This window comes from Amblyomma americanum, chromosome 5, assembly GCF_052857255.1.
Source record: "Amblyomma americanum isolate KBUSLIRL-KWMA chromosome 5, ASM5285725v1, whole genome shotgun sequence".
Lineage (NCBI taxonomy): Eukaryota > Metazoa > Arthropoda > Arachnida > Ixodida > Ixodidae > Amblyomma > Amblyomma americanum.
In genome coordinates, this window is record NC_135501.1 from 129,365,124 (window position 1) to 129,386,872 (window position 21,749).

General features: G+C 46.1%; 1 long non-coding RNA gene across 1 annotated transcript; it reads left to right on the plus strand.

Annotated features, from left to right (window-relative positions):
* Positions 1-12,824: 12,824 nt before the first annotated feature.
* LOC144135014 (uncharacterized) lies at positions 12,825-16,128 on the plus strand. The gene is made up of 2 exons (XR_013315340.1): positions 12,825-12,934; positions 15,320-16,128. It is a non-coding gene; the product is annotated as an uncharacterized LOC144135014 (long non-coding RNA).
* The last annotated feature ends 5,621 nt before the right edge of the window (positions 16,129-21,749 follow it).

Below are 21,749 nucleotides of genomic sequence, written 5' to 3' on the forward strand. Positions count from 1 at the left end.
GAACATTGAGGAATATAATAAGCATGCAAGACAGCAACCCACTAGTTCGTGCACGTTAGAAGGAAGTACTGAGCAAGAGAAACAGCGTCACAGAAGGAACAGTATTTTCTGTGCTTGTTTTAAGCAAATTCACCCACTTATAGCCGGCACATCCTAAATACCAGTGTTGGCAATTAACACTGCTCTTAGAACTCGCTGGTCGGTGCAGTGCTTGCGGAAAAGAAATTCACCGCAATGATTGCCATCCTGTGGCTTATAAGCTTACTTGGTAGCATACCCTGTAGCGGCGTACGCTTTTTTACAGCTGATCCTAAAACTTTGCCCAGCTGATGACGTAACGCCGATCGAGCCGTCTTTCAGAAAAAAAAAAACTAATACGTCGCTCACTTCATGACAGCCCGACAGACAAATTGTTATCAAGCTTGCCTACTCGGTGGATACGAAGAAGGCAGTGAAGGTAGTAGGTAGATGAGAACGTACTTGCGTGCGAGGAGTTTAATGGACACCCGCCTTTAATTGTTATTTTTAACTCAAATTTTCTCCCCAATATCTTAGTGTAGATAGTGCGTCTTGCTCAGTGTTATCCACACTACTGCAGGCGGTGAAGGACCAAATGGTATCATTTCCCTTATCCTTTCTTTTCTTTTGGAACTCAGGCGTCTCAAGCGCCGGAAAGAACAGCGAAACGTGAGTGCTCGCCCAGCATTAGCTTAACCAGGGAGCTGTTAACTAGTACCTGGTTACAGAAAGTTCAGTGATGTCATAGTTACATGTTGCATGTCAGCATGCCGCCAATAGAATGAATCTACCCTGACCACAGAAAAACAGGCACCGTCTGTCTTAAGACGGCGCCACAGTGTTAGTAGAACTTGTTTAATAGTTGTAGTAGCACTACCAGCACCTCTAGTAGTAGCTGCTCTCGGTAGCAATAGAAATAGCGGCAGTATCAGCAGCATCAGTTGTCCTGATTACCAGGAATTGGGTCAGTGCTCTATTCGGCTTGTTCAGCCCTCATTTGACGCGTGAAAAACTAAGCGCTGTATTTGTCTGACTAAAAAAAACCTGGGTAGCGTCAGTGGGGTCGCGTTGCAGCGTCAGGCCACTCAGTTACGGCGCGACATAAACAAGCGTATGGATGCATAGGCTTGGAGCCCTGGCGCGAGAGATGCGGTAACTGTGTTGAGGGAATGTGAGTCCTGAAATTTTTCCTATTTGTTTCGACAAACATGGGATTAAATAATGGAGAGTCCAATCCGTGTTCTGTTTGCAGCCACTGTCAAAAAGTTGTTGAAGTCGTACGTTCTTGAAAAATCGTGCTTTTGTCAAACAAAAGGTCACTTATTTTTTGTAGTTTCGTAGACCCATCATTCAAACATTGCATTCTTATGAAGTAAACGTTAGCCGAGGCGATAAGACGCTTGTACCTTTAAGGGTGTGATGGGGGGCGACCCAAATCCTACGGCAAAACCCAGTTCGTCACCTGCACAATTAGTTATAAAAAAATGAACGCCCGTTCCTCAATGAAGCCACGTAGCCCGCAAGGCCTAAGGGCTCTAACTAGCAGCTGCCCCCAATTCATAGCTGTTTGCTGGTAGTAGAAGCGCCCACAAAGCGATGGGCGTCCGGCCAATGCCAGGACAGAGTGTGCTAAGAGTGTAGCTTGCAAGTGGTTATGCAAGGGATGCCAGTGTAAATAATCGATGAAAACATAATGAGCAGGAACGTAGTGTTTTCATGATGGAAAGGCAGCCCTTACCGACATGTGAAAGGTGACCTTTCGCCTCGCGGCTGGTGGAGGAGTGTCATCCCACGTATCCACGCAGGTGGCGGCAGTGAGCACAGCCCCTCCTTTCAGACGGCCACGTCGGAGCCGTCACCGCTTAGCTGCTATGCCCGGAGCTCACTTCAACTGGGCTGCTAGTCTGGCGTATTGCTTACAAAGCGACGAGCTGTGGTGGTGGCTTGGGAGGCTTCTGCTTGATTCTAGGGCACGCTCGCACATAACGCTGCCTGTGTGGAAAGCAAAGGCACAATAACTGTCTCTTGCTCGGTGGGCACCTCAACCGCGCAGTGATGAAAGGGGTAATAAGGGAAGCGAAAACAAAGAGAAGAACGGTCAAGTTAGCTTGTCTGTGGGCAGCAGATCGCCTTCGAGAAGCTGCAGCGTCAGCCTCAGCTATCCGACACCTTCGTCCTGCTGGTCGCCTCCCAGAACATCTGGAAGGGTCTAAACGGGAGGTCCCGCTGCTTGGAAGACAGATGGTTTACCGCAATGTCAAAGTAGCTCCGTTGTTCTGCTCGCAGTCTCTCGTAGATCAACTGGATTCATGCCACCTTTGCGACGTTGCATCTGCGATTTGCTCGCAGAGTGGGGCGGGCCTCGTCACGAACAGAGTATCGAGCTGATTGGCACGGGCACTGCAGGATGCGGCTTGTTTGCCCTGGTGTCCCCTCGCTGAGGCGCGCAGTGACCCGTGAGTTTCGTGCCATGTGAGGGTAGTTCCGAATTAGCGTATTCGATGAGGCGTTCACTCTGCCAAAGACATGACACGACCTAAGGTCTCCGGAAGTTGATGCAACTAAGATTTGTGTCGGGAACTGTGCTGGCTAACTCAGTGTGCCCCTGCAAATTGTCGAGGCGGCTGCAGTAATGAAAACTGCAGGCCTGTTCGGACAGGCAGACGCACAGCGAGGCGCATCTAGAATCTCGCTACCGCTCTTGGAATACTGCTAGCTGCGATCTTTAGGACCATACCCAGAAACACTTGACAAAAGGAACTGCAAACCATTCACGAACGCAATTTTTTCATATAATGGAAGATTCCACTATAACAATCAACATATTTGCAAATCATTTGACGGCAGTCCTTTATTTTTCTTGCTACTAACGTCCTTGCTATCGTCCTAAGCATTCCGCATTGGTTTCCTGTGGCAGTCTTAACTGTTCGATGCGACCGATTAGAACGCTTTAAAAGAAAGATTTCACAACAATTTCCTTAAAAACCTAACCTTAGCAATTTTCCAATTATTAAAATTTTGGTCCGAAATTGCTGGACATGAATGACAACGCCACCGCGGTGGAAAAGGCGCATAAATACAGTGTTTCACCTCAAATATTCTGCAATTTATAATAATAGGCTTTTTGAGCTAGAAGAGCTTTTTTTCGCCGTGCCATTCTCTTCGGTGAAGCGCATCAGAATTCAGCTAGGACGTGCTAACTAGTAGGCTGGCTATCTAAGATTGATTGGCTGTTTTCTAACTGTTACCCTTGGTCCCCGCATTTACTGAGAGGCGTGTGGCCCACCGTAAGCAATATCCACATCAGTTTTAGAATTTTGAAAAAGCAGTTACCCTCGGCGCTGTGACCCAACATATTTTACCTGCATCCTGATAAAATGCATGCGAGTTCAAAAAACTTGCAGGTAAAGCAACCCCTCTAGTGCACGGAACTCGTCAAAATAGCCAAAATTCTGAAACTGCTAAGAATATTATTTCATCACCTCCAATCTTTCTCCCCAACCGGCAGCCTCCACTAGTGGTCGTTCTCTCTCCCCTCGCCCCGCAGGATAAACAACTTGCCAACATACCTGACCTCCACGCGGAAATATGCGCCGACGACATCACCTTATTGACGACTGACAGCGCCATAGCGGAAGCACAAGACACGTTGCAATTGGCAGTTGATGTCATCACGCCGAACTTCACCAGTATGGACCTTAAATGATCCCCGCTAAAATCGGAACTGCTCATGACTCGACCCCTTCCCCATGATAACTGCCTGTATCTCCGAATGTAAGACAATCACATTCCACTCGTCAATAGACTCAAGGTCTTTGGACCCTTTGGACACTTTGGATGCAACCTTCACACGCAACCACGGCTTGTCGGAGAGGGAAACGCTTAATATGGCAGGCGCGCTCTTCACCGGCCATTTGAATTCGATTAACCAGCACAGAAACTGGCCAACACCTCCTTTAGCATCCTCACCTGGTTCCCACCTTCGGCTCACCTGCCCCTAACTAGCAAATGATCCCACCTGACATTCAGGGATAATTTCGCATCTAACCTCTACCCATAAATATGAACCCCGAGCTACACAGGGCAGACGTCAGGCCCGACCTGAATATTACGCCAAACACTACAGATGAAGACCCGACATCCTCTACGTAAATGCGGCATGACACACTCTTCCAAGATATCATACCTCTCTCGCCGGCTACGAATATGGCACCATTGTGGCCGCAGCCACCCTCCACGTCAACAATCCTACGGAGGCTGAGTGCGCGGCCGTCCCCATGGCGCTCATACACGCTACACAAGAGCCCAACGTCACTGAAATCTACACCGACTCCGAACCTGCGTACCGAAACTATCAGCAAAGCATTATCACGGCAGCCGCCCGAAGCATTCTCGCGTCAGGATACACGCTTACCCCAGTGGTAGCCCCCGCGTGCGTTCCTGGGCATGCCTCGATCCTTGGTAATCAACGTGTTCATATGCAATTGCTCAAGAAATATCCCTCCGGGCCCTGGAAGATCGGACACACAAACCCACGCATGTAGCCTCGCGGGTTATAATCACATACCACCACATGTTCACACAATGCAGAAACAATACTTCACCCTCCCAACTTCTCACCATAGATTATATTCGAAATACAGTGTGGTCTGGCTGCAACTGCAGAGAAATTGCTACTACTTACCTTACCTCCTTCATCGGTGTACCACCCTGCATTGGTCCTCCCACTCTGCTGAACACGTGGGGCGGCCAAGGTCACCCCCATGCACTACATGCGGGAGTGCCCCCAACCTATTCCAGTTGCCCAATACCCAGCCCAGCCCATCCCCCTCCTCATGGTGGGCCGCTCTGCGAGCTGCTCAACCAGTTGTCCAAACATGGCTAGTGGACAGAGCTCTCCGTGAAGCCCAGGCGCTTGCACTCTTGGACAGTTTGAAGCCCACCGCTGATGTGATTTGTTCCTAACTGAAATGGCTAATGAAAATAGGTCGAAAGTTAGCTATTCATTATTAGTTAACTACCTCAGTAGATAGCATGTTTGAGCTGTTTTCTGATACGCTGCACCGCTAGTTTCAAGATTGCAGGATATCTTGGGTGTGACAACTGTTAAATGTGTAGTCGACCAACCGTATACCGGACCAGCTCGGCTTCATAAGCATTATAGAAAACACGCTAAGATGGATTGCTCCCTGTTGATAACGTTGTCTTCGTTGCCAGTGCAAAGCCTTTCCGAGACAAATCGCCTGCAATCACGTGCAGCGCTTATCAAAAGTAGAGAGGTCACGACGTTTGCTTCTAAGCCCTATAGCGGGACACATGAAGCATCCGTGGAGGCCTAACTTTTGTATAGATGAGGGCTAGAGCTATTCTTACTTTCAAAACATGCATATTTAATTTTGAATCCTGGCGCAGTAAAATGAACCCAAACAACATCAACCGCACAAGGGAAATCGCCTACCTACATGCGCGCAGGGACTTTGCTCTGCACCCCAGAAGTCGCCATTGACCGTCATCGCACAGTTCGGCAACGTGACTCGCAGCCTAAGCCCCTTCATCCCCCCTCCCCGCACCTTTAGCATCACCTCTTTCCTTCTATGGGCCTTCTGCTGCCTGCCATGATTACCTAAAGACGCTAGCTACCATCCCCAGTCACCTGTAACGAAAATAGCCGAGCCGGCTTCGAGACGTTTGGTTTTAAGTTGAAAATGTTTGTGGTTGGAGCCAGGTCAGAGTTTAAGTTATCAAACGCAACCCGATATTGAATTCTGTCAAAATTTTCAGTTTTAAATATATTTGAAATGCCGATGACGCATAAAGAGCCACACAGCATGGCTGAGCATCCGGTTTCGTGGTCTCTGTACTTTCTGCAATGAAAGTACCATCAGAGTCCTGAGCGAAATTGGAGTAATTTTGTTCATTTCTCTTCCAGAGCCGTCAGCGGCGCCAAGCAGTAAGTCCACGTTTTCTCATTTCCAGATTTCTATTCGTCGGACCAATGTCAATTGTTTTGGAGCCAATTGTTCTCACGCAACGATGAAGAATCGATGCATTTAAGCGTTTCTGCGTAACTGCAGCTACGACTACTGTACAAGCTCGAGAACAGCGGCCTCATGAAGGCAGGCTTTAGGCAAAGATGCACTCTCAACATACAATCTCAACATGTTCATTCGTTAAGCCGCAATATGCACACTTACGGACAGGGCCGTAGAAACACATAGAAATACTGCTTGAGCGAATGTCAATCAGAATATCAAGTCATTCGTATGCTCACTCGAACGAATATCAATTTTCATTTTTCGTGCGCGCCGCTCACGACTGAATTAATGGCCTTCTTAACCGTCTGGCGCTTATCGGTGATCCTGCACGCTTCGATACTGTCATCGAAGAAGCTGTCTCATCATAATCATGTATACCGCAGGCCTGTCCCAATTTATCGCCGTATACCCGCCCACCCTTCATGTAATGTCCCACGTCTTAACCTTTCCGGTATTACTAAATTAGATTAAATTAAACCAAATCTTCAGGTGAGAACCTTTGCCAGATGTCCTGGCGAAGCACCATTATAGCCTGTGCAAAGAAGTTTCAGCTGATTAAAATAAATGCATGGCAATCTTAAATTGATTACAGGAAGCATTTTGCAACCTACTAAAGTACTCCTTCCTGTTAGAAAATTATTTTGACTAAGGCGGGGCAATTTTCGTTCCTGAAACAGCGGACCCTGCAATACCGAAAGTGGGTGTCGGATGCCAAACATCGCAGCGACATGCTTTTGCTTGAAACACTGCGGGCCGTCATATCACATTTAGGCTAGTGTGGATACTCGGCTGCCTTGTAGCCTGAATGCTATTAATTAAAAAGAAGACAATAAAACTAAACCAAGAAATGTGCGGCGTCTCGCAAGTCGAAAGCATTTTCCGCTTTGCAGACACCTGTGCTAGGAAATTTGCATAAAAGCTCATACGTACTCTGTCCACGACGGTGTCATGTTGAGTGCCAAAGTTTATTACGCATGAGAGTACTGCATTTCATGAAAGCGCTATGTGCTCAGTGGACGCGTGGATTTCTTCAGCAACCATTTAAATACTTCATGTCCCTTTGTGTCCAGTATGGAACTCTCCATGCTCATTTCTTCTTAGCGAACTTTCATTTAAGCGCACGTTCTGTTGTGGTCCGCGGATGTTTGTTCAAATGGCATTTTTTTGTACAGGCTTTCCCTGGGTGCAGGGGAAAGAGATCAAAAAAGAAAAAAATAAGAACAGCCATATAAATGTGTTGTGGAAGGATGAGAGAAAGTTTGAGGATTAAATAGGGTTGTTCAAATACCCTTCTAATCTCACACTCGCTATGTTCTCGATTCTTTTTGTTCCACTCTGTTCTACCCTTCGTCGCCTGTCTCGCTGCTCGCAATTAAATTTCAAGCTGATGCGTTAGCGCCACATGCATGTGCTGTTAAGTTGCAAGTATTCATATCCAGCAATCCTGCACAGCAGCATCTTTCGATGCGAAAGAGTTTAAGCACGCAATTTCTTTCGTATATTGTTAGATTTCACTATAACACTCAATACATCAGGAGATGTCCCATGGGCAGCAATCAACTTTTTTCTGCTCAGGTTTTTGCTATCATAAAAACCCTGCCCGATTGGTTTTCTAACAAACTGAACTGCTCGATGTGAGCGATGGAAAGACAAAAAGATTTTGATACGGATCTAAAGGATCGACAATTTCCTATAATGTTTACATTACAGTACAACACATGTGTTCCTATATTCAAAACTGTTGCCCAGTAACGCTGGACATGTGTACTTTTCTTGTCAGGGATGTCGACGTGATGCCGCCCACAACCTTAGTGGGCCAGCGATAGTAATTACTACGCGTTTATAGCGCAAGCTTCATGCTTCGTGGTACGGGCTCGCAACCACTGCTTGCTGTATGTGCACCCGGCTTCAGAAGTTTTTAGGGCGATGCGATAGAGGTTACTTACGTGTAGCCTGGACGTTTAGCCTGAAAATAAGAGGGGCGCTGCAGAGTTTCAGCCGTAAAGAAGCGGGTTAGGGGGTACCATATCATGGTAGGCGCAGTGGCTTCCAAAATATTTACGTTTTTCGCAATTCACGTGCCCCGTTAACCTTTGACGACGGCTGTACACGCGCTCTCTGTCAACTTTCAATAGTTAACTATCGTCGTGTGCTGTTACTGTTACAATCCTCGATAGCTGAATATTACTGTAATGTTATTCACAATAAGGATTAGACCTTAACCATTCGCCACTATTCGTCCTTTGAGTTTCCTTGCAGATCAGTTATATCACCAAGTCGTACGCTTCTAAGGCGTTCTCTAGGAACCCTCATACCTCTCTTTTCTCAAAAAAATCCAGTGATTATCTCTTTTAAACACGACAGGAAAGACTGATTTAATCATTCGGTCTGAGAGTAATAAAGTTCAAATTCAGGCTTACAATAATAGGTAAAGTTCTGGGTTGAAAGAACAGGCTGAAAGAAATCGTAATATTTAAGGGGGGACCCTGCTCTTTAAAAAAAATATTAGTAAAATTAGCCGTGCAATTTGCAGAGAACATATGTTTTGTGTGCTGATTCTAAATATGTCATTTAATTTTAATTGTATGTAAGACAACTCCGTAAGCACTTGTGCAATATATTATGCAATGTTTCGGAGAAACATTTTGCTGCAGGCAACTTGCTGAAGTGCATGCAATTGATTTGTCTGGACATCAAAGAGTGCAATAAGGCACAATTATCATCCAGCCTATCATACAAGTTGAGTTACAGTGTTTTCAAGTCGCCATACTAGAAACAGGGATACCAACTTTATTGACCGTATCAAACCGCATAACTCAACTGTGATAGGCAGGATGACAATTTTACAGTTATTGCGTTCCTTGATGTCAAGTCAAACCAGTGACATGCATTTCCGCGAATTCCCTGCAGCGAAATTTCTTAAAAGCCCTCTCCAAACATGGCTCTGGCTTAACTGGGGTTAAACCTGGATACACAAGCGAAAGCTTCGCTCACTTGGCATGCTGGATCCTCTAGTGAAGCAGCTCGCCGGGCGATATCCGCGGGGTGGTCAGCCGTCGCTTTCCGTTGACGGCTCGAAGTCTCCCCCGCCTGTCAGAGAAGACGGCCCGGCCTCGCTCTCATACATGGCCAAGCCCGCACTGACTAGGCCAGGGCGCCGCCAGGTGCACGGCGAGTCAAGTTTTCAAGCAGCACCCAGCTGCGGAGAGCGCACGCGCCGACGGCGTTGCCAAGGGTACGGTGCAGCTCCTGTCATATGAAGGTCAAACTGCAACCCACGGTGAAATCGGTGCTAGTAGGCCAGTGAAGCTTTCGCTTTAAAAATTTAACGACACATTGCACAAGTGACAAGCTGTTGTCTTACATCAAATTAAATGACATATTTAGAATGAGCTCATAAAAGTACTTGTTCCCCGCAAAGTACATAATCGTGACTTCAGTAATAATTTTTTTAAAGACCAGGGTTCCCCTTAACCAAAGTGCCACAAAGGGGAAGTTTTTATTCACGCCGGTGAAAGCAAATTCACTCGACTCTCAATTACAGCATGTGCTGACACATAAGTGGTAGTGAGGTCACTTTCCTTCAGCTAGTGGGCGAACTTTATTACCGGCCACACATTTTTCGGGTGAGGCTTCTAATGAATCGCTTTAATAATGAATGAAAATGCCAGGCCAATTTAATGGCTGGTCTTTTGTCGTTCTTTCGTTCACTGCGGCCGCTTTGCAGTTACTGTGGACATCGTAAAGCCCAGCAGCTGGTTCGAAATTCCGCCTTCTTAGATGTGTGGACCGTTCTCGAGTGTTAACGGTAGTTTGCTCACACGCACACAAGCGAGAAGCAGCGGAAAGGAATGAACTTCCCTAAATGTCTAATTCCTGGCCTGTTGTTACGCATCACATTACTGCCATACCACTGCACGATTCCGAGCACATCTCTACAAGCAGGCGGGCGAGTTCACGGGCAGAGGGAATCTTTAGAGCATATTATTTCAAGGCATTCGAGAGAATGCTCTCGCGAAGTTACCGCGGTTCGATCACAACTCTAGTTTGTTTACTTGGCGTCGTTTGTTTGTTTTTATCATTTTGTATATTTGATTACATTTGTTTCATGGCCGCTGTTTCGTCTCACTGCACTTCACTGCACACAAGAGTGGAGTTATCGGAGCGACTTACCGAAAAATCACATCTTGCTTTCGTTTTCAGATGAGGCTGAGTAAGTACATTTCCTGAGCAAAGCGTTCGTCCTGACTAATCGATTCCTTCTGACAATACCTTGGAAGTGCAGAAATACACGAGGAGAGGACACAGTTGAGAAAGACTAAAGTTTTTGGGAAAGCATACTAATAAAAGATAATAACCGTGCCAGAATATTGGGTACAGAATAGAAGAGAATGAGGGTGTTTCAGTAAATGTTCGGCGTAACCAAGACAATACCAATACTATTTTCTCCTCAATACACCGGTCACGTACAGCTACGAACAATCAATACACAATGAAACGAGCCGGCTGGCATGGAAGCTCCAGAGGTTTTTTGAATTTAGCCTTAAAGAGCATTGAACGTATCATATGTCTGGAAGGAAAGTGCTCAGAAATAACTGAGCTTTAATTTTAGTCATATCGGGGGGCGTCTCCTTTGACTCCATTTTAATAAAGCACTTCCTTTGATTCGCAGCGGTACTTTCTTGCACATAATAAAAACCGTTATGGAATAAAATTTCACCCGCAATTACCTCCAAAAAACTTCATCATCTTGAGGATATATATATATATATATATATATATATATATATATATATATATATATATATATATATATATATATATATATATGCCTTTAGTTGTTTTCAGGTTAGCATTAGATGCAACCTCTTTTTAGCGTCATCACGAGAAGACCCTAACTACGCATAACCAAACCTCAAGAGTGCAACGAGAGAGCATTAGAGATTCCTCCCGCTCAAGCACTCCTTGTATTTCAAAGATTTATGGATCGCCGGGTGTCCTCACGCTATGGCGCGGTTGTGCAGCTGTTAATAGATGCGCAACTGCCCAGTGCCTCCTAGACAGAAAATACCTCTGCTCTCCTCCTGTGACGCCATGCACTTTGACGCAGTTGACCACACCGCGGCATGAACTTAGAACACAAAGTTGAATAAGCGGCAGCCGCCACCATCAAGGCGGCAATCTCTTCTTATCCCGGGTACTGTCGCCTCTTGAGCCTTGTGCTCTGATTTCGTGCCATGGTATGCTCAACCGGGCAAGGTATGCAACATCACAGTAGTAGTGCAGGGGCTTTTTTTCTTCTAAAAGGCACAGCAGCGCATCAGCAATAAACTGTATCATACACAGCCTCTTGTGAGAGGCTTGTGAGAGCCAGGTCTCTCTTTCCGCGCTGCCGTAAGGCTCATTTTTGCGCAAAAACTTGTTCGGGAAACTATCCCACGGCCAACGAGCTGATGCGCGGTTGCACCGTAGGCAGGTAGCCAATTGCATCGAATTTATGTGCGTTAATTTCATTGGCACCTGATTTATCGTGGCACGGACCATTTATCTCTGCCGGACATTGCAGCTAGTTATCTGAAGAAAAACGATAGGCGTAACGTTAAGAGACCGGAAGCCGGGCAGAGTGCGTGAGGGAACAAACGCGGGTTAACGACATCCTAGTTGCCGGACAATAATACCATGTGGGGCGTTATTGCTTTGCGCATGTGCACCGGCAACCAGATATTCCCGTAATCGGTAGGGCCCCCTACTCTAAAACTCATTAATAATTTCTTTTAGGCATTAGAAGTCAAGGGTTATCGGTTTGCTCAGCTAAAGTACAAGTCGCAAACTGACCGATAAAAAGAAGCACTTCAATCTATGAGGGATATGATGGCAGACTTACCAACGTCACCACTCTAGCATAAGCATAACCTGCCCGAATAAAACAATGTCTCCATACTTCGCTTGTTGCAATACATCCATTGCAATCGTTTGTATCTCCTCGGTCCTAATCGCCGTCCTCCTAAATACACCCTCTGGCAACAAAGAAACTTAGTCCACAAAGCAAGGACTAATTACGGAAGACTAAGTTAACAGAATCCAATTGTTCTCAAAACCCATGCCGTGTTTGATCTCTCTAAGAACATATAAAAAACATTAAAATCAATGGTGACCTAAAATGATTACATTTTTTTTTTTGCAGCGAAGTATCTTTTGTTTTCGTGTAATGTTGATTGTGCGAGTTTTTGCTTGAGTGATTTAGCGCCATGCTTATAAATTTTATAGATTGCTTCGACTTTACAGTGCACTCTCTGTCTATAATGTAACATTTGTGCTGTACTACTGGCGTTTGGTGCAACTAATGTTTGCTAATATTTGAATATTCGGAATTTCTGTGCTGCGCCCTGATGTGCACAATTTTTTGGATACTGTGGCGTCGTTAGGCTAAATTTATTGCCTTTTGACACAGTTCGCTCTTTCACCTCTGAAAGAAATAAACCGCTACCTCAAACCGACTGGAACAAATAAGAAAATCTTCAAGGTAGAAGAATCAATCTTAAAACGATGAAATGAGGAGAAGTATATATTAATAATTTTTACCCTTTAAAGTGTCACGAAATGTCTCAAAAACGCACATGGTGCGACCCTCTCAGCAACAGAGAAAACGGCTCTTTGCAACTGAGTTATTTCATCTTTGACCTAGATTTAAATGACTTGTACCTAGCCACCGTACTCAAAGTGACCGCACTAAAATGCGGCGTGTCAACACTTCTGCGCTCTCAGGGCAGCGAAGGGTGAGGGCAGAGGCAACATGCCGCCAATTGTCATCGGCGTCGTGGTGCTGGTGCTTGTGGCCTGCGTCGGCCTCTTAGTGGCGACGTCCGGGCCCAGCGACGAGGGTGAGTCCTATCCGCCTCAACAGGCCAAGCGAGCAAGCAAGCTTGAAGTTATTTTAACAGAGCTATCGGAATAAATTGAATATTTATGTCAGACAGCGTGATATTCTGCCACTTGCTACTTTTAGGTGTGCTCTTCCTTTTTGTCTACGCTCATGAGGTATATAACTAACGAACGGGCAATAAAATGGGGTTGTTAGTCAGCGTCGTGTCGCCAATCTCCTCTGTCGATTGCAAGAGCTTTTTTTTTTCCGCCTCGAGCGCCAAGTGTTGCTTCCGAGTAGCCAGAAAGGAATCCCTGCTAAGCAGCTTCACAGCTCGACGCGGCTGGTATCCGAGCGGCTGTGCCGGAGGAATGAAGCTTCGAAAGACATTCTGCCAGTGATTGAAACGGGCTCGCATGCGAGGGCACGCTATGGTCCTCCCTCAGTTAATTGACTGCCTAGGGCAGGGAGTCGGCATTAAATGAAAGCGGAAGGGAGGGTTACGTGCATTTAATGTGAAACCAGTCGCGCTGTGCTCATATCCAGTACACCGTGAAGGACGGCGTTATTGCATGAGAAAGACGCTTAATAGGGATAAAACGAACCGTTGACAAGTCGCTTGAAAATAAGTACCGGGACCCGTTAATGCGGCTGCGACCGACCTCTTCGCCTGCGGGAGTAGTATGTTAGCCTACAAGGTGGCGCCACTTGTGCACTTATGCGCAAATGGGTAAGCGCTAAACCTATCTTCAATCCCTTAAAAAGCTTGGAGGCTGCTACAGACGAACACATACCCACATCTTCAACGTTTTGCACCACATACAGCCCACATTATACCCCACAAAATGCCGGCTACGCGGGAGCACCCAAATCTGTATTAGATTACGTGGATAAGTGTAGTGAAGTGGTCCTGTTGGTCAGCGTCCATAGTTAAAAACAGCGCTAGTCGTGTCTCCGTTGTGCCCCATCCTTCGCACTATTCTAAGTATTAATACTACATGGGCTTGACAAAGCGTGCAGGCCGTCCCCAAACCCTCAACCTGAGCACGCCGTGCCGTCCAGCTCGAGCCTAGAGGGCCAAAAGCAGCTGGTATACCGGACGCATCAAAGAGCTAAGGCCGTGCACAAAGTCTCACGCCAGTTCGGGAGACACAGAGTTCGTTACTGAGCTACATGTTCTTCGCCACGAGCACTAGTATACCCATCTGTAGTGTACAAAGTCTTTGTAGCTTTTCAATAACTCTGTCTTTATTATCTGCCTTGAAGCCTTGAGCTCCTACCTCTAGGGTACGGCCCAGTATAATCAATACTCAGACGCCCAATAGTAATGGCTTTTAATGAAATTATGGGATTGCGGAGTCTCAAACTGGAATTGTCCGACACCCTTTGCACACAGTTTCCGCATGCCTTTTATATGATGTGCATGACGTTGTGCGCAGTCCGCATGAAGTTCGTCTTCTCTGCATGTGTTTCTGTACAGTGCAGACTTTAGGTGTTGCATGTGTTTTCCGTGGGAGTCATATGGGAAGATTTTAAAATTATCAATCTATATGTTATTTCGTGGGAATCTTCTTATAGCCATGTTTTGCCGCAACATGCTTAATTTTCACAGAACAAAATGCCACCGTCCAGGCTGATCGGTTGTGCAATTTCCATCGCGCCTTGTTATAAATCGTGAAAGCGGACTGCTGTTCGTGTTCGGCTCTCTTTGTGTCAATTTGTTCCCAAGAAGCCTCCATGTAAATAGACAAGCAGATTTAAAATTTTTTCAAAGCAATCACGTTTGCCGGACAAGCGAACGAAACCGCTCACCGGAGCATCTTGAAAAAGCTAAAGCAGGGGACAAAAAAAATTGGCGGTGGTTTAGCTCTGGTTAAGCCTGGAGTGACGCGATAGCTACAGCTGGCCGAGTGGAACTTGGTCACTTGACCAACCACGTGATCAGCCGAGGCACCGCGCCGCCAGCAGCTGCTCCGCACCACGTGACCAACCACGCGACAGCGTGGCGGCGACGCCACCACGCTGAAGGCTCGTAATACTACCGCAATGTATCTATCTCTAACAAACTGTCTCTCAGATGACGCGACATCGCTGCTGGTTAAAAATTTTGCATAGAAGCATTAGCCATTCGTGACGCATTATGTCCCAGGAGCAACGCAAGTTCGGCGCACATGTGGGTACGCTGGAACTGAGAGGTTAAAATAACGTACCGCTTCTTACTGGACGGGCGCCAACGACCGGTTTTATTATTAGTGCATTGGCACTGAGCTGCTTTGTCGTTCTCATGGCCAGAAGTGTCGAAAGCATGCCCTAATTTGGGCTTCGCTTCTCAAATTTCGTAGTGGCCCGTCTCAAAGTGTGGGAGCCGTCAAGTTCACGTGCATGCATTCTTTTCTTTTTTCAGGTTCAGCATCCAGTACTGAAGATAGTGGCGGCCCAGGTGGCCCAGTAGTGCCCGATGCCCCCCCACGGAACCGGTGGTACAAACTGAGCTGCCGCCATTTTGAATCTCTTCGATGAATTCTAAACACACGCACATGCGTTGAGGCCGAACGAAAGCAGAGTACATTGAAGTGGGCAGGTGTTGTCCGTTAGTTTCCTTTCTGCCGTGAAAAATAGGTTCGAGGAAAAATGAAAAGCTGCTTGGGGGATAGTCAGTGCCACGGGAAAATAATCATGCTCTCTTTGATATCGACCACTCCCGAGCTGACCGGGCTGTAAACGTATAATGCAACTTGGAACAACTCTGCATCATTTGCGTAAGCGTTTGCCGTTCTCTTATCTCATATCTAAGAATTCCAAATGTGCAGCGTAGTACGAAGGTGGCTGTATTTACTAATCCCTAAATTTACAGAACAAATTTAAGTGGCCAAGGAAAGTGCATAAGAAAAAAGAGCATTTCATACATGAAGACCAAAGAAAAAAGAAGCAATTGTGCTTTGTACTTCCTAAAATACCTTGTAAATAAAGAACAGAAAAAAATCATTCATTGAAAGCGAACAATGCCTAACATTGTAACTCTTGTGAACAAAAGATTTTCCAGTCCTGGGGGCTACGTGCAAGGAAAGGACGGCGGTATGTGGTGTTGCTAGGCATAGTTGCACGTGGTTGTAGGCGCTATTTCTCGGGGCACAGAGATACAGTACTGAAAAAAAAGCACATGGAATAAAAAGAACTACGTAAGCGAAAACTCCGATAACCTCGCGCAGGCAAAAAAAACCGCTCCCCGACCAAACACTACGGTGACAGGTGATTATATAGCAAGTCACTGCTTAAAAAAAAGAAATCCAGGGGTTTACTTAAGTCTGCTTAAGACCAGTAATGCGAAACAATTGGTCTTACTGCTGCCGATTATGTTGCTTATAGCTGCTGATTGTTACGCACGCGCTAATTGGTCCCGACGTGGTAAGCGGTCGCGGTGTGGACGGAAACGTTGCGCCATCTGGCTCCCTCAGGACAAACAGTGCATGCGCAGTCGTGGCTTCTGTGACCGGTCCCGGCTGCGCCGCTCTCTATCGCAGAGGCCACGGTGCAGTGGCGGGGCGAGGTACACGCTATGCTAAACGTAATTTTCCCTTTTCTCTGCACGAGCTTACTACAGGCTTGGCAATTCTCCGTGACACTCTGCTGTACGCTCGGAGCGCCGTGTTGTCGTTGCGTTGTGGTTTCAGGGTGCTACTGTTTCACCGTGCAGTGATTTAGATGCGCCATTTCTTGGTGCTGTGTTTTTTTGTCGCCCGGGCATTGTCTGTTTGGCGTTTTAACGGGTGCTGTTATTCCCGTGTCATTACATACCAGTGTAAAGTCCTGCGTTGCACGGCCTCGCGGGCATGCACACTTTGCTGTGGTACATCGCATACGGAACGCTCCCGTCAATGCGGCGACAATCATCGAGGGTCAACAACCAAAATAGTTAACCGTCAGCATTCACTTGAGAATAGCATGGCAGCTTGAACGAAACTTATGCACTTTTCCTCAGACAAAGATGCTTGAATAACTTTTTTGGCGCTGCATGGATGCGCCCAGGTGGAAACTCCGCTGATTAGAACCTGCTGCACTTTAGGGAATTAGCCTAAACACATTGCACTAATGGTGATAGTCGGTGTTGTGGCGAGGACTGGCTTGCGCGGCTTCGGGTGCGCTGTAAGGGTCGATAAAACCCAAGTTGAAAAGAAAGCACTGGATAGCGTCCGAGTTTTACAGTTAGCTTAATGGTTTCGTGGCACTCTCGCACTTCGTCCGCCTCGGCAGGATTGACGCGGTAACAATGCATACTACACCACTTCACCGTGATCACCAGTAGCGATTTTTTGTCAGTGGCATGTTTTAATGTAATAAGGGACGTTTAATTGCCCCTGTACCTCTGAGAAAAACCGCTGGTGACTCCGACTGAAAGAACTGGCATAGTCAAATGAGAGGAATTAAAGCCTCAAGTTAGCGTTCATGACTTTTCTGAAGAGATAATATAGAGAAAATTCAGACACACGTGATCCCATCATAATGAGATATGTAGTCATATATGACTTGCCACTGCGACCGCATTAGCAGCTGTTATGCCTTTACTGGACGGGACGTCAGTTCAGCGCTAGTGAGGTCACTTACAGTGGCAATGCTGTTTTACGTCACGCCCCTCCAGTTAATTGTAATGCTCCGATCTAGTGATGTCATTTTCGGTGGGAATGCTCCGATCTGGTGATATCAATATTTTTTTTCGGCGAATGGGAATGAGCACATCTCGTCATTTTTCTCCAGCCAACAGGAATGACCCGGTCTGACGACTTCACTTACCTGCAGCCAATGGGAATAGTTTATCACTGACGACTGTTTTTGACCCCATGGGGCTTGTAATGCGCCAAAAAAAAATGACTCGTGCAAGAGTGTTGCGCCATGCGACCAGCCTTAATTAACAGGCGAAGCTTTCTTGAAGCCGTCCCTTTTTTTTTTCTTCCCTGGGCCGTAAAATGCTTGCCCCTCACTAAGTGAACGCCTCACGAGTCGTCGCATCGGCCTACTTTCAACCATCTTATTTTCATGACTGGTGTTCTAAGCGGTCGCGTGATGCTTTCTCTTAATATAGATGACATTTTTTTCCTCAGTGCCTGCAGTTCATACACGCTTGAATATCAGCAGGCCAAAGATCGGCGGATCTAAAAGACCGCATAGTGGCCCGTTCGGGGCACAGGTCACCTGGTCTACAAGTTTGCGCTTCAGGTCACATATCTCGGCGCAAGCGTCATGCTGGACTGCTCACTTGACATGTATATGGCCCTGTATCTCGCTATCATCATTATTGGGCTCGTGAGGATGATGTCTGTGAAAGTTTTTCGTGCCTGTTGATGAGCAATACTACAACTTTTTTTTCCGCACAGGAGGTGATACCTCAATAGACCCGTCAAGTAAGTTCTCCATTGTTCCTACGATGTCACAAAGGGCTTAAAAAAGGGCTAGTGGAAGGTATCAGTGCGCATTGTATTTTTGCTCCTTGAGGCGCTGAAATTCAGCCAGCATGATATTAAGGCGAGAGCCTTTAATGGCTCATACTGTCGTCCGTCCGTTAACAGAGGGTGTCACACGTGTTAACTCAGGAACTAAAAACAATGGGAGAAAATGGTTGCTTTCAGATAGAGAAGGAAAAAATGAGCCTAGAAGCCAAGCTTGAAGACTGTAGAGTAATTGTAGTCAAAATGTCAAAACTGCGTCGAAATAGCGCGGACGTCAATATAGCTACGGGAACGATGTGACATCACATCCACCGGAAGTCGTCACAACAGTGTAAACTTCTACAGAATGGCCGGAAAAAGGTCGGATTTTTGTCGAATTAGATGGGAAAATGAGGAATTAAGCGTAATTAATTTGGGTATCGATATAGCCTCGGGAAAGGTGTGACGTCACATTCATCGGAAGTCGTCACGGCATAGTGAATATTATCACATAAACAGTAGGCTTTCGCCTGTCAACAGTTTAGTTGCCAAAGTGTCTCGTATTTTTTTATTGCAGGAGAAACGTTATTATTAGGCAGCTGTAATGTCAACAGTAGTGATAGATGCAGAAGTAAGGTTTCAGTAAAAAATAACGGCAACTTCAGTGCCAAGGTAGAAGAGCAGTTTTTTGTCTATTTTTCAGAACGAACGAATTTTGTCTAGTATTGCGGAGTCGCCCATCGTGGTGACAACATGGCTGTCGTGCAATTGCACCGCATTTCGGTTACAAGAATTTTTGTCACGACGAAAGCAGATTCCAAAATGCTACGATGATATGTGCTGTGCTCATATAAGCATAGGTATTTTACGTGTTCTAAGCATTCGTGTTTTGTCGGTGCCGCAGTGGTACTGGCAGCACGAAAGAGGTTTTGTTTAATGCGAGAATATGGAGCAGTCGGGCCGATGTGTTAATGAGCGGCTAAGGGAACACTGTTTGTCTTTGAGCACGGTACCGGTTCGCACCTGCCGGCGCACATCAGTGAGTGTGGAAAAGATAACGACATAAAACAGAAAGCAAAAAAACTGTGTGATGCAACGCTCCAAGAAACCAGCATCTTGTACAGGAGTACTGACACGCTTGCGCGAGAATTGGCTGAAGCCTGCCATATAAGAAAAAGCGGTAGTTCATGTGTCAGTGCACCATCTGTGACAATATATGAAAAAGATTTTGCTTTTTTAGATAAATTACATATGAAGTGATCCCCGGTGCCTTCTGTGTGCTTTTCCCGGGTTCTGGCCGGCACGTGGCTCTGATGACATGTAGTTTTTACATGTAGTTTTTCTGGAATAAAACAGTTGAAAGTTGCGCTCCGTCCTGTCTACCTTGCCTTTTTGTGTCGTCTTTCTGTGCGCATAAAAGAAGTCTGTCCATTACGCTTAACCAAGATAAACACCGATTATCTTGCCGTGCTAATATGCCCATCCGAAACCCATTTATTATTGTTGATTTCTAGTAGGATGCCATTAACTCACGTTTTGTCACCTGACCCACTCTACTCTTTCCTTCCGCTTCCATTGCTCGCTCCGTTGTTGAACCCTTTTCGTTAGCCTCCATGTTTCTGCCCCATAGGTGAGTACCAGTAAAAGAGCAGTCTTCCACTTTCTTCGCGAAGAATACTTGTAAACTTCTATGCAACACCTGAAGGTTCCTGTCGAATGCAGTCCACCTTATAGCAGATTTGCTTTCTTACCACTTGCAACGCTTCGATAGGAAACTGCGGTTCCACTCCAAGACTTGAAGATCACTTCTTTTTTGCATATCAATCCTTTGGCCTGCCGTTCAGGTCCTCGGTCGTGCTTGGCAATTCATTCTCTGAGGTACTTAAGAAGGCGGTGTCATCAGCGCACAGTAGATTAAGGTATTCTCCCTCACCACCCAAGTATTCGCCATCACAATCTATGAATACCTCCGGGAGACAAACGATTAATATAACCAAAGAGGTAGTGTCACCTTGCATGGCATCCTTCCCGATCGGTATTTTCTCACTTCTGTGAAGAAACTCTATGGTCGCTGTGCAACCTTTATGGGCATTTTCTAGAATCCCAAGCAGCACAGGTAATCGGCCCTATATTGGAAATGAATTGTTTCACTCTGGACCTATGTAGGACCGGCGTTTGCCAATATATTACCAATATTTTGCCAATAAATTGTGCTGCTTGGCACCCCTGCAAGTGCCTCGTCTATGCCTTAGTTACGCAATTCCTGCGTACTGCTTTGATTTCGAGTGCGTTCAGTGACATTTAGGAGGTGATGAAAAACTAAGAGTAAATTGCTCTTCAAATCGACAGATTCAGAATATTTTGGAAAAAAAAATTATACCAGCCTTAAAGAGTCACTGGTTTTGTAGCGTGTTTGAGGTCATACCGTGTTTTTACGAGGGCATTTTGCTGTATTATGAGGTGCTTTTCAGGTGCGCTCAGTGCTCTTTATAGTTTTGTGTATTTATGTGGTGAAGTTTCAAAACCTTATGTGCTTACAAAAAGGAATAATTAATTCCAAGCTACTAGTGGTTAGTAAAAGAACCCGAGAGATGCAAGGATGCAGATCCTTAACGCCTCCCGTGAAACAGGACCGAGATCTGACGTTTAATTCCCACGCTCGTCGACAAAAAGATAAAGTGGCAAACGAACAGGAGCCAGTGACACCAGGGAAGGCTAAAAAAAATTACCTGCTTAAGTAACGCGCCTAACTCCGCCAAGCAAGTCTCCATGCCTCTGTCTTTCATTTTCTAATGCTTAAGATCTACAGTAAATTCTTACACGGACGAACTGTTTTGCAACGTGGTACCATAACGATCTCAAGACAATCACTGGCCACCTGATCACAAGTCATCGCCATGTGACCGGATGGGAACGGCTTAGGCCCTTACGAGGGGTGGGGGTGGGGGCGGGGGTGGGACGAGGGCTGCTTGTAGCAGCTTTCCTTTTAAAAAGCCAGACCTAAAAATGATGTGACAGCCTGTGCACCAAGAGGAGAGCAAAATATGCACAGAAAATTAAATTGTCTCCGAGGAAACGTTAACAAAAAAAAACTGAGACTAAACAGTTATCAGGCCAAGAAATGACGCAAAGCAAGTGTAGGTCGACCGAAAAATAGCATCGTCCAGACGAGTAGCACACAGGTGTCGGCATAGAGGTCACATTTACTTGAAAACCTAAAATCTCGCAGCTAAAAATTGCGCCAATACCAGCCAAGCGGAAGAAGAGCAGATCTAAAGTGCGGCTAATTCCAAAAACAAAGGCGTTTTTCACTGAGCAATGCCAGCACGGTGTTGACGCTCAGGATTCGGGCTTACGATCGGATGCCTGAATAATTTCCAGCACATTTTGTGTACGCCCGCGAGCCTTATTTTA